Raw genomic sequence first — 11,078 nt, 5'->3', positions numbered from 1 at the left:
TCTCGTGAGGGTAACTCTCGTGACCCTCGTGAGGGTAACTCTCATAACCCTCGTGAGGGTAACTCTCATAACTCTCGTGACCCTCGTGAGGGTAACCCTTTTGAGGGTAACTAACCCTCGTAACCCTCGTGAGGGTTACGAGGGTTACGAGGGTAACCCTCGTGAGAGAAACGGTTGTAACCCTCGTAACCCTCACGAGGGTTACGAGGGTTACTCGCGGTTACGCCGACGCCGACGGCGACGGCGACGGCGACGGCGACGCCGCTCAAGCCGGGAACGGGCGCCTAAGAGCTGCGCTCTAAAAATAAATAGTGTTGATGTTGGTTATGATAATGATGATGATGGTGGCGATGGTGATGATAATGACGATGATGATGAAAATATATGGAACATATGAAAACATCTGAAAAAGAAACATGACAACCTTAAATATAGGCCTTTCCTAAAATCGCCTTCTGCGCTCTGACACTTTTGCCTGCTGGGCTGTTGAACGCCTTCTCAGCATGCGCTGTACCTCTGTTGTGTTACTCAGCATTTTCCGCCTAGGTGATAAGCTGGAAACTTCTATACAAATGACTAGATCCCTGCATATCCGCCGATTCTGCAGTCAACTGGTGTATGCGGATTAATTCAGATATTTGGCCGACGGCGGATCGGATGCGAATATCTGCGGGTCCGGATCTATATTTTGGCCGAGGCTGCCCATAAACGTGTGCGACCGCAAAGTGTAAAACGAGTAAATGAGTGAACCTATGACGTTCATAATTTAGTGTATATTGGGAGAAAACCACTTTCTTAGATAAAAGGTGTCAACCTGAACTAAAACGTGTTTATACGTCAAGAAAGAGTTGAAAGATCCTGAATCCCATCAATGATCGGTCAAAAACCTTCTATCTCGCCAAAAATGTCCTGTATAGGAACGACAAATAACGCAGGAGCATCAGTCATCGCGGGGAAAGCGTGTTATTGTCTGGCAGAGAAAGAGGTGACTAATCGCTACTTTAATGCCCTATATATGGAGGGGAAGTAGAGACGGGGACAGAGTTTAAATGTGCCTGCTCGCTGACTCTGGTGAGTACGCTTAATTTAATTTAGTTGGCTACAAATGCGAAATGGGAGTGAAGGTTCGTTCTTTTCTTACGCTTGCGTCAGGGACCCGATGGCTGAAAAAGTCGATGGTCTGCGGATGTTGGTGGTCATAAAAATGACTGACAGGGTTCCATCAAGTAGAGAAATATAGAAAAAATTACCGCATCTCCACGTGGTGAATGATGTTGATTGGGGCGAAGCTCGGGTGGTGCTGATGATACTGATTCTGGTCATAGGGAGTGCTGATGGTGCCGTTTTCATTAAAAAAAGAGTTGGGTTGTGTGTATGTTTATACAGCCTAGAACTTGGTCTGCCTCACAGGGGCGACGAGTCTCCCAGCTGTAGATGAGAAATCTAGCCAGTGCAGTACAACCGCTATCCTGGGGTCGTTAACGTGCACCAGGCAGTAGTGATACACGACCGCACGCCGGTACGATGCTCATCCAGATCGAAACGGGCTCGAACCCAGGATCCCTTGGTTCTGCAGCGCGAGCTTTCGCTCCACGTGCTCCGAGCTGGTGTGCGCTAGCCCACTCGGCCACCGATCCCCCCCCCCATTTTCATTCATGTCAGTAGGAGAATGTGTGGTTTTCTTCTTTTTCTTTTTTTAAGAAGACGGGTGGGATGGCAACTCAGAACCCCCTACTCTTTTTTTTTTCATGTTTCATGTTTCATGTTTCATGTTTCATGTTTCATGTTCATGTCCATGTTGTTGTGAACACAGAATTTAATTAGCCTCTAGATATACAGATATATGTTTATGGACTATATGTTCAAGCATTTTGCAGGAAGACGAAGTTAGGGAATTTGATGTAAAGTTCGCAACAACTTGCATGTTACCCGATTTGAACAACGGGATTATTATAGCTGACTTACATAGCCGTGGTATTATTGAAGTGATGATTGATTTCTCGAGAATTACAGACAAGTATTTGGACGTCCACAGGGAATACCGGCGGAGAAAAGAATTAGGAATCCCATCAGAACCAGGGCTTTTCTTGCAATCCATTTTTAGAAGTAAATTAAGAATACCAGGTGGGCTTATCTGAAATTCAAATGAGGCTGGGGACGTCCTAACAAAAGTAAAGTGAGAGATATCGCCATTATCATGACTAAATACTCATCTAAAGTAGTCGTTGAAACAGTTGGCAATCACCCCTGGTTTGTTAACACATTGAACCTCGATAATAAAACTTTGAAAAAATATCAAACTTTGGAAGGATAAACCTGCAAAATTTGGCAGGATTTGATGTCATAAATTTAGAGAGGATTATGTTAAAATACTTTCTTTTAGCTACAAACGTCTTTCCTTTCAAAGTAGTTTTTAGAGTTTTAAACCGAGCTTTATCAACAGGAGTTGCATCCTGTTTCGACGAGCGTTTTCTTTTTGCTCTCCGCATAAAGTGATAGATATTTATCATAATCCAAGGCTGTGCCGGATATTTATTCTATTTAAAGCAGGTACAAAATTATTATTACATTTATCTACAAGATAAATTAAGTAGTTAAAGGGGTTATGACACGCCAAAAATAAAATATTACATAACTATACTGCTAGGACCCATTGTATGCTCCTATAATCCTGCTATATTTGTTTTGAAAAAGGCGCGATAATTTCGTGGATAAATCGATTTATATGCGGGCCCCTCGGAGGGGCAGATCCGGGCGGACCTGGAGGCTGATGACGTAGCCAGCCTCCAGCGCGGTGTCTCCATGCACGCACTCACAGACTTGGCTCTCTTGGCGTATCGAGCCTCAGCTTCCTCGTTTACCTTCCACGTTTCCAGCACCCGGTCTGTGACGATTACGTCTACGGCATCGATCGCCTTGTCAAAGTGTTCGACATTGATCGCAGCAGCGATGAGAGGGATCGCTGTCAAGAGATGTTGGAAGCTGTTCATTTTGACTGCGACCCGCTGGCGACGAGCTGCAGCGACGACGAGTTCGCCGTGGTCACCGTCGTCCGGGAATGTCTCGCAGGCGCATGCAGGGTGGAAGGTCAACCGGCCGGGGGGCGAGAGCGAGAATAGCTTCGAGTTTACCGAGCTGTTTGAGCGGTTTTGTTCGTACCGCGACGAGAAGAGCTTGGGCGATCAGGGGGGCGCCTAGAATGTGTGGGAGCCGCCCGCTCCACTTCCCTGATTAGGCCCTATGGCCGCGGGAACAGCGCTCCGAGCTGTCCAACCGTCAGCCGGAGCGCCCCGTCTCGTGCCTCGGAGGAGCAGCCATCTTGGCTGTTTACCCTCGCATCGCATGCCTCCATCCCCCGTGCCCCCCCACCTTGCGGGGACACGCGAAACGTCCCCCTGGCGGTTGGACCTTCTTGGGTCCGAGGCTGAGGCCGCCAGCGGAAAGGAGAAAGAGAGAGGGGGGGGGGTGCCTTGTACCCCGGCTCGGGGGGACTGCTCGCGGGGAGATCGAACTGTTCGGACGTGTGGCCCGACCCTCCCTGACGGCCCACCTCCGAGCCCGCTCTCGGGAAGGCACGACAAGGTAAGGTCTGTTCCTTCCTTGTCGCCCTTAGCGTGTTTCTTATCTTTATATGTTTAACACGTAAAATAAACGCCCGATTATCCCTTGCCTTCGGCGTGTCCGTGTGCTCCCTTTTGAGAGTCCCGGCTAACGGTTGCAGCCGACAGTCGAACCCGCCGCAGCGCTTAGCATGATACGCTGCGGGGTGGTAGGTTGAGCGGTCGGCCTCCCTGCCGGAAGGCGCTACCCCTTTGAGACCTCCACATTTTGGCGCCCAACGTGGGGCCACGACACCAATTGCTGTCGTGGTTTAGCATAGACGTATCGGCCGCTCCGTTCTTGTCACGCCATGTCAACGGGACGACCCGACTTCGGTCCTCTAAACACGTTGGCTGATGTGGCTACGCGAGGGCAGCCTCTTCCTGCCCCGCGCTCACCACGCATCACCCAGGCCACCGTTCCCCTCGGAGGCCAGCGGCTTTCGCCGACCTCGGCTAGCGGACTCTATTCAGAAGTTCCCGCCTCAGCCGAAGGCCCCCTGACAACATCTCCCTCGAGAGAACCCATTCAGGCGGAGCCGATGCCCGGCACAGTTCCCCCACCTGAGGGATACGCCGCCGGTGACGTGAGCGGATCACTCGGTGGTCGCAGCGCTGCCCCAGTGCCCCAGCGAGACTCGGTGTCCGTACGAGCCGGTCTCCTGCACGATCGCGCTACGTTGGCCTCCCCTTTGCGAGAGAGCCCACCCGCCTGGCCGTTTATCGACGTGCATCACCCGCCTCAGAGAGACACCACAGGCGAGTTGAGCGGACCGCCCTACGGTCACGCCGCTCATTTACTCCCCCGGCCTGACACGGCGACAGAAAGGCTCGGCACTCCTCGCGATGGCCTCCTCCCCCCCTCGAGGGGGAGCCTTCCCGCGCGCGATGTCGACGCAGCTTCTGTTGGGGCCACCGCGGTCGGCAATCTCATTGACTTGCCAACAGACGGAGCCGATCGCTTGCCGAACGGCGTTTCGGGAGTCTCCCTTTTGCGAGACGAGTCCCCAGCGCTGCACGTGCCCACACCAGTCTGCTCGGGAAATGGACAGCAGAGCTCTCATGACGCGCTTTTGCAAGATGCATCACGAATCATTGAGAGCCTGTCCGGAGCCATGCAGTCCGTTTTGTCAGGACCGCGAGCCACGCGAACACCGGTCCGAATCCCCATACCCAAGTATAAGGGGTACGACGACGCGGTCAGCGCAACGGACTTCCTGGAGGATCTGCTTCACTACCAGCAGGCCATGGGGATGTCTGACCAGGAAATTCTGGGCCGCATTCTGCCGGTCGCCCTCACCTATAAGGCAGCCCGCTGGTTTCGCCTTGCCGGCCAGCATGCGCTCACTCTCTACGAGTTCCGGGTGTCTTTTCGCCAGGAATTCCTCCCCGCGGATTATGAGCGGAGGATGCGACGAGAGTTGGAGCGACGGACCCAGCACCCGGACGAATCGCTTCTCGAGTATGTCAGGGCAATGCAGGAGCTATTTCTAATAGCTGACCCTGCCGCCCCGAACGCCGAGAGAGTGGAGCGGGTAATCAGGCAGGCGCACCCGACGTTCGCCGCCTACTTACGACTCAGCAGGTTCAGCTCTCTGGACGAGCTTGCCGCCGAAGCCCGCCGCGTCCAGGGCGATATCCTCGCAGCTCGCGCCTATCGGCCTCCGCCCCCGCCGTCGGAGTCCCTAGAGCCGCGCTGCGCGTGGAATGGAAACAGCGGATCTCGCTCTCGCCGGCCCGAGGTGTGCGCGGCCTATGCCGACCCGCGGGGAACGGACACGAGGGACATCTCCAATCGTGCTCTCGACCCCTACACCTTTGGCTTGCGAAGATGCTCCACAGAGGCGCAGGCGAACCAGCGTTATCGGGACCGCCCCGCGGACCCGAGGCCGCGCAGATGGGCGCAGACCGGGCACCTTGATGCCCAGAATGAGCGCCCCAACCCGCCAAGGAACTTGCGACGGAACCCGTCCCGCGGTTCGAACGTCCAGTGTTACCGCTGCGGTCGTCCCGGCCATTTTGCCCGAGAATGTACCGACCAGCGGCCCGCGCCTCAACAAGCTTCGGGAAACGGATCCGGCCGCCGCTGACGAGGCCGGCGGCGCGACGGAACGCGGGGGCCCCCTTGATCGCCCTCGCTCCGTCCGCGTATCGGGTGGACTCTTCGCCCGATGCGCCTGCCCCGTTCTTGGCTCTCACCATCGCCGGCCGGACGTTTGCGGCTCTCCTCGACTCGGGGGCGAGCGCATCTTTGTTCGGCGAAGACGTACTGGCACATCTGCAGGCGCACTCCGTGCGGCTAAGGGAATGCAACACGTCCTTTCACTGGCCGCAGGCGGCACCGCCCAATCGAGCGGCGCCGTAAGGCTGATCGTGCGATGGGACCAACGAGTGAGACGCCACCGTTTCGTCCACCTCCCCGGCCTGTCTGTACCGGTGATTCTGGGGCGAGACTTCCTTGCTCGAACGGGGATGGTGATTGACGTCGCTAACGGAGGTTACCGTGAGGGCCCTTTTGGTCCAGTGAAACCCTTCTGCGAGCCCCCGGCCACCTCAACGGCCCCCATGCCAACGAGCGCCGCAAGCAACCCTGGTTGCACGGGAGAGACTGTTTCTCCGAAACCGGTTTTGGGCTTCGCGTCCGCACGCCCGGCGCGTGCCGCTGGCGCGGCCGAGAATGCTTCGCACCCACTGCTGACACCCTCCTGCGGTGTTGCGGGTCGCGACAGGGCGCGCCTTTCATCGTTGTTATACTCTTATGACTCGATGTTCACGGACAGACCCGGCTGCGCCGACTCAGTGCGGCATCGGATCGACACAGGGGACGCTCGCCCCTGGCGGTGCAATCCTCGTCCGGTTAGTTTGGCTAAAAGAAGGGCCATCGACGCCGCCCTGGATGAATTGACCGACACCGGCGTTATCCGGCGTTCAGAGAGCCCATGGGGTTTTCCGGTCGTGCTTGTCCCAAAGAAAGACGGAAGCTCCCGCCTCTGCGTTGACTACCGCAAACTGAATGAACTCACGCGCAAGGACGCCTATCCGTTCCAAAGCATCGACTCCATCATCTCGAACCTCGGCGGAGCAAAGTTCTTTACGACGCTCGACGCCAGCAGAGGCTACCTACAAGTCCAAGTCGAACCCGACGATGCAGAAAAGACAGCCTTCGTCTGTCACCGTGGACTTTTTGAGTTCACGCGCATGCCGTTCGGGCTTACAGGAGCGCCAATGACGTTCCAACGACTCATGGACCGTGTTCTCGGGGAAGCCAGATGGTCCTATGCCATGGCGTACCTCGATGACATTGTCGTGTACTCGGACACCTTCGAAGATCACCTGCGTCATTTGGAGGATGTTCTTGGGAAACTAAGGGCCGCCGGAATGACCCTGAATCCGAAAAAGGCCCAAGTCGCCGAGACCCGTATCTCTTTGCTGGGTTTCACGATCGATCGCAGCGGCGTCTCTCCGTGCCCTGAAAAACTCCAGGCTATCCTGGAGTATCCGGCGCCGACGGACGTTAGCTCTCTGCGCCGCTACCTCGGAATGATAAACTTTTATCGTCAGTTTATCCCTGGTTGCGCGGCTGTCCAGGCCCCCTTAACCCGTTTGTTGAGGAAGTCGGCGAAGTGGAACTGGGGCCCCGAGCAGGAGGCCGCTTTCCGAAGCCTCGCTGATGCTCTCGTGTCCACCGCCAACCTCAAGCTGCCCGACTTGAACCGGCCGTTCGTGATACAAACCGACGCGAGCGACCGGGGACTCGGTGCGGTTTTACTCCAGGAGCACCAAGGCGCGCTCCGACCGGTCGCCTTTGCCAGCCGATCATTGACGCCCGCCGAAACCCGATACAGCGTGACCGAACGGGAGTGCCTCGCCATGGTGTTCGCGCTCCGTAAGTTCGACATGTTCGTTGACGGGACGACTTTTATCATTGAGACCGACCACGCCGCTCTGAAATGGCTCACACGCCTCCGAGAGCCGGCCGGTCGCCTGGCGAGATGGGCTTTGACGTTGCAGCGCTACGACTATGAGGTGCGCTACAGAAAGGGAAGCACGAACGTTGTGGCCGACGCCTTGTCTCGGGCCCCCATTGCGTTTGCTGACCCCTCCACGTCAGAAACTCGGCCGAAATGTGTGATTGCGTCCGAGCCACGCACAGCCCAGTCCTACGAGACACCGGCACCCCCGGGGCTCTCTGACGGAACCGTGAACCATGTCGACTCTTTTGGAGGCGTGGGGATCCCCTTTAGCAAACAAGAGCTACGAGAAGCTCAGCAGAACGATCCATTTTGTCGAGAAGTAATCGACGGGCTCCTGGGAGAGCGCGACTCGTCGGAATCGGGCGGCGCGGCCGCGGGGCGATCAGCTGGTATTGCTGGAAACGCCCAGCGTCGGGAAGCCACTGGTAATGTGGTTGGCGCATTGGATTCGTCCTTGCTGGACGCCGACGAGCTTCTTTTGCGGTACATACCATCTGAGAATGACACCTGTGATCCGTTCAAGGTGGTGGTACCCCGAGGGCTGAGAGGCGCGCTTTTGCGCTTTTATCACGACACGCCAACGGCCGGACACGCGAGTGGCCCCAAGACTTATCATAAGTTGTGTCACTTCGCCACCTGGCCCAACATGAAAAGCGACGTACTGAGATACGCCCGGTCATGCCACCTGTGCCAAAGCCTCAAACCGCGAGGCGGCAAAGTCCCCGGCTTGTTGCAGCCCATCAAGAGTCAGCACGCCTGGTCTCTCGCGGCGTGCGACATCGTCGGCCCCTTTCCAAGGAGCCCGAAGGGTCATCAGTACCTGCTGGTTGTCACTGATCACTTCAGAAAATGGGTCGAACTATTTCCCCTCCGAACGCTGACGGCTCGAGTGATCCTAGATAAGCTAATGGAGGTGTTCTCGCGCTTTGGGTACCCTCAGGCTTTGATAACGGACAATGCCAGCGTCTTTACGTCGAAGATATTCGTGGACACCTGTGCGGCCCTCGGCATTAAGCACAATAGGACCACGACGTACCACCCCCAGTCGAATATGACCGAACGCGTGAACCGCAATCTCAAACCTATGCTTGCAGCTTATGCGGAGCGGCACAAGGATTGGGACACTTATCTTCCTGAGATTGGGTTTGCCCTCCGATCCACGGTCAACCGATCGACGGGATTCACCCCTGCCCTGCTCACATTTGGGCATGAGCTCATGAATCCCATGGACCGGGTTCTGGCAGCCAACGGCGGGGTGAACGACGCGCGGCCAGCCTATGCTGACTACGCCCGGCAGCTACAGCTTCGGTTAACGGATATCTTTTCCGAAGCCCGCCGAAATCTGGAAGCTGCGCAGGCTAGCCAAAAGGCCCAGTATGACCGCACGCACAGAGATGTCCGCTATCAGGCGGGCGACCTCGTGCTTAGGCGCACGCACGTGCTTAGCGATGCAAGCAAGGCCTTTTCGGCCGCGCTGGCGCCAAAGTGGTCGGGCCCGTTCCGAGTCAAAAATACATGCTCCCGCCTGGTCTATAAGCTAACGGACCTACAATCTAGGGACGTAGGTGGACCGGTACACGTCTGCGACCTCAAACCTTACACAATGAGGGAGGATGAGTCGACCGAGGACCATTGTTTCTCGCGGCAGCAGACGCACTCGCGACGAGGCGGGGTCAACGGCCAAGTGTCGGCACCCCGCTACACGTTGCGGAGTCATCGAAAAGGACGGCTAGAAAAATCCTAGCAACCGGGCAACCCCTGCTTGCCTCGGTAGGTTGCCGCATCCTCTGCCGCCGAGTTCAGTTTGCGTACGCAGAGTGCCATATCCTGTTAAGGGCACTGCGTGGTCTGCATTCCAACTGAAACCTCCCGCTCTGCGGTTGGGCCAGTTAATGTACGCAGGCTGCCCGAGTTCAGCTATTGGCAACCCCGCTAACAAGCCTGTTCTCGGAAACGTGTCACCCCTCGGTGGATATGTTTTCTGTCGGCCAGGAGCATGACGCCCTTCTCCCGGTCCCGCCAAAGCGATCCTTGAGAAGCAGCGCCTCCGAGAGATTTTACGACTTTCGGCGAGGGGTTGGCCCACTGACTTTTCCCCAAGCCCCGTTTCGAAGTCGTGTTTTCCACCCCCATCCCCCTCCACGCGGATGACGGGGGACCGAGCGGAGTTTCCTTGCTGTATGCGGGGAGATGCTCCGAAAGTCCGTCCCGGGGGTTTCCTTCCCTTCTTCCCTCTCGTGTAGGGATACGAGGGCGAGGGAGGAGGGAGAGACATTTTGACGCGCGACAAGTGTGCGGGCCGGGATCCAGTAAACTCAGAAGCCATGCAGCGACAACGTCAACTTGGGGACGGTGCCGGACGGGAGCCACAAACATCGACGGCCTCGCCTTCGTGGAGGGGGCAATGGCGACCCACCTGGAGGCGGCGCCCCTACGTCCGTGGCCCTGATTCCCGCCAAAACGGCGGCTACGGGGTCCGGGAGCAGCCCCGGACAGCGGCTCCCTCCCCCCACGGCGCAGCCAAGCGCCACCCGTCCGTGGAGTCCAGCGGTCGCAACGGGGTCCGGGGGCGACCCAGGTCAGCGGCTCCCTCCCCCCATGGCACCGCCCGGCGCCGCTCGTCCGCAGACACACGTGAACCCCGGTCAGCGGTTTCCTCCAGGGCCGCCTCGGGGACACCATCACAATCACCCTTGGACACCCCGTCTCCCGGGGCTGGGGCGGGCCCTCTCCCCACCACCAAATCGACCCGCCACGTCGCAACATGGACGTGGCAGCAGGGGACCGGGCCGCCACACGGCTTCGTCTCCTGGCGGGGATGGCCGGAACAGCGGCGGCCCAGACGGGGGGTCCCGGCCGACAAGCTGCCCCCGCTCTTTCGGGGCCGCACGATCCAGGACGCGGACCGCGAGGCCCAGGGCGCCTCCATGACGCCGGACCCCGCGGCAGTGTACTGTGAGGGCTGCGGGGTCCTACGCATTAACGAGGTCCACGACGACAGCAAAATCCATCGGAGCCGGGTCCGGGCGCCCGAGGTGGTCCCCCCGCCTGCCCCGCCTGACCTGCACGCCGCCCTCGACCAGCCAGGCGCCGTGGACGCCGTCCTGTCGTATATGGCGCGACGGCCGGAGTTCGCGGCCGCCATCTTGGACGGCAGCCTGTTCAAGATGCCAGTGGACGTGGCGATGGACGGGGTGAGTGGGGAGGCGGCACCCTCCGCACCAGCGCTGAGCCCGGAGGAGGAGCGACAGCTCACGGAGGAACTTTTGAATTTTTAAAGACAGGAGCCCCGGGCGACGGCCTCCTCAAGAGTGTGTTTTTTTTAAATTTTTATGTAGCATTATGTATTCAGGATCATGTATAATGTATGATGGATTGTTATATATATTTAATGTATTTTGTAGTGTTTTGTTGTTTTCTCTGTGCGCGTCATTTTGGGGGGGGGGGGGGGGGGGAACGAGAGCCGGCATCCCTTGTTCTAAAGGGGTGCTCAAGATCTTGAGGA

General features: G+C 57.3%; 1 pseudogene; it reads right to left on the bottom strand.

Annotated features, from left to right (window-relative positions):
- Positions 1-5,186: 5,186 nt before the first annotated feature.
- Positions 5,187-6,166, bottom strand: LOC120844753 (annotated as a pseudogene).
- Between the last annotated feature and the right edge of the window lie 4,912 nt (positions 6,167-11,078).

Source organism: Ixodes scapularis, unplaced genomic scaffold, assembly GCF_016920785.2.
Source record: "Ixodes scapularis isolate PalLabHiFi unplaced genomic scaffold, ASM1692078v2 PGA_scaffold4__175_contigs__length_147842914, whole genome shotgun sequence".
NCBI lineage: Eukaryota > Metazoa > Arthropoda > Arachnida > Ixodida > Ixodidae > Ixodes > Ixodes scapularis.
Note: the sequence above shows the minus strand (reverse complement) of the source record. Positions and strands in the feature narration are given on the sequence as shown.